Below are 2,500 nucleotides of genomic sequence, written 5' to 3'. Positions count from 1 at the left end.
TAATAATACACATCATACGAGGCGACCATCACATGCATTCTCGTTAGTGCAATACAGACTGGCCTCGGACAATCCGGATTTATTTATTGATTCGTAATTAGTGGCGTTCAGAATTTATTTTGCGTTCAAATGCAAAATCTAAAACATTTTCCTGGCAATTTTTAATTTTTACATTTCAGTTTCATTTCATATATATATATATATATATATATATATATATATATATATATATATATATATATATATATATATATATATATATATATATATATATATATATATATATATATATACTGGTTGCAATGATAGACGAACATTAGAGTTGAGAATGAAACTATCACACCCCCAGTTACGTCCAGCGGTAGGAATGTGTGCTTGTGTGTGTTTTGGAGAGAGAGAGAGAGAGAGAGAGAGAGAGAGTAGTGATCTGGCAGAAGGCATAGTCACTTGTCAACCCCTCGGCTACGTTGGATCGTCTGACCACAAGGCTGTTTTACCACACTTAAGATCCCAACAGAACGAGGTGAGGAGTCCACACGCACAACCTGGCTATGGGAAAGAGGTAATTGGCCAGCCCTTTGCTCTGAGCTCGCCACCACCGACTGGAATGCTCTTCTCCAGGGGATGTTGACAACCAAGTGAAAGCCTTCTCACTGGACACATCCTTAATCTGCAACAAGAACACATTCCTCACCGGCAATATGTGACAAAGCCTACAGATCAGCCTTGGTTTGGCTTTCGTTGTAGAGAGGCTGCTACTGCTAAGTACAAAGCATGGCGAAGGTATAAGAGACATCCTACCACCTATAACAGGAACTTGCACATGCAAGCCTGTAGGCATATGGGTGATGTTCAAAAGTGGGCCATTACTAAATGGGAGGTGGACACTAAAATAAAGTTAGCATCAGGTAGGGTAGGCTCCAAAACCTGGTGGTCCCTGGTCAAGGACAGACAAGGTTATCTGCCTGATGAACTTATTCCACCTCTAAATCGACAGGATGGGACCACCTCTACTAGTAGTCAAGAGAAGGCGGACCTCTTTGCTGAACACTTTGCTACCAAAATGCAAGTTCCTGATCCAGCAAGGGACCCTCCTTGGCTAGCTGCAAGAACTGTGTCAAAACTGTCAGTGGTGACAATAAGGCAGGAGGAGGTGCATTTCCTTCTTAAATCACTTGACCAAGAAAGGCTGTAGGGCCCAGACAAGTTGAGCCCAAGATTGTTGAGAAGATGTGCAGACCAGCTAGCAGCACCTCTAACTCGCATCTTTCAGCACTGCCTAGTACAGTGTAAATGGCCCTCTCCATGGAAAGAGGCAAATGTAGTCCCTGTTCACAAAAAGAAGAGCAGAGCAGAAATCAGCAACTACAGACCAGTGTCACTCCTGTCAATCACTGGTAAGATCCTTGAGACAATAATCTCAAGACAAATGACAGATTTTTTTGACTACCACTCACTACTTTGTGATCGTCAATATGGCTTCAGGAAAGGTTACTCTGCTGCTGATCTGTTGTTAAACCTCTCCACTAAGTGGCACCAGTCACTGGATGAATCCAAAGTCAGCTGTGTGGTAGCACTGGACATTGCTGGCGCTTTCGACCGGGTGTGGCACCAGGGCCTCTTAGCAAAACTTCAAGCACTGGGGAATTGCAGGCTCTACGCTATGTCTCCTCAGTGATTACCTTCATGGTAGATCTCTAAGTGTAGTCCTCAATGGAACGGAATCAGCAAGGCATCCTATTGGGGCAAGCGTTCCCACAGGAAGTGTGCTGGGTCCACTGTTATGGAATGTCTACTTCAACGACCTTCTTCATCTCATCCCAGAATCACATGCATATGCAGACGACTGTACACTGACATTCACTTATCCAAGAGAAGAAATGCCAGCTGCTCTAAGCTACATCAATCACCAGCTGAGAGCTATATCAGCTTGGGAAATAGATGGCAAGTAACATTTGCACCTGAAAAAACGCAAATGATGTTCGTCTCTAGGCACCATGATGGTAATGCTGGCGCAGTAGTAAGGATGAATGGGACGATGTTGGCACCTGGAGAAGAAGTTGATATCCTTGGGGAGGTGAAATTTGACTCCAAACTAACCATGAAGAACCATGTTGTAAATCTTGCAAACAAGGCAGCCAGGAAGCTTACAGCACTTCGCCGTATCTCGCATCTGTTTGACAGTAGGGGTTGCAAGATCCTGTCAGAGGCACAAGTACGCTCACAACTTGAGTATGCTCCACTTTCTTGGTTTGCCTGCCCCCCTCTCATCTGCGACTGCTTGACAGAGTAGAGAACAGAGCAAGACGTCTCATCTCTCGCCTGGACCCATCCTGGATAGATCTGTCATTTCAGCAGAGCCTTCAACATAGGAGGGATGTGGGTGGCCTTACTGTTATGTACAAGGCCAATATTGTCAAAATACCACACTTGGATCCACTTCGAGGACAGCGTGAAACAAGCTTTTATGCCACAAGACGGGCAGAAAGCAGCAACTTCA

The 2,500-nt window shown here is 44.6% G+C and overlaps 1 protein-coding gene across 1 annotated transcript in view; it reads left to right on the top strand.

Annotated features, from left to right (window-relative positions):
* LOC138852931 (GTP-binding protein Di-Ras2) overlaps positions 1-2,500 on the top strand; it is a 62,870-nt gene that overhangs the window by 4,224 nt on the left and 56,146 nt on the right. The window lies entirely within an intron of this gene.

Source organism: Cherax quadricarinatus, chromosome 19 (genome assembly GCF_038502225.1).
Source record: "Cherax quadricarinatus isolate ZL_2023a chromosome 19, ASM3850222v1, whole genome shotgun sequence".
Classification (NCBI taxonomy): domain Eukaryota; kingdom Metazoa; phylum Arthropoda; class Malacostraca; order Decapoda; family Parastacidae; genus Cherax; species Cherax quadricarinatus.
The sequence above is the reverse complement of the archived record's forward strand: the minus strand, read 5'-3'. Positions and strand labels throughout refer to the sequence as shown.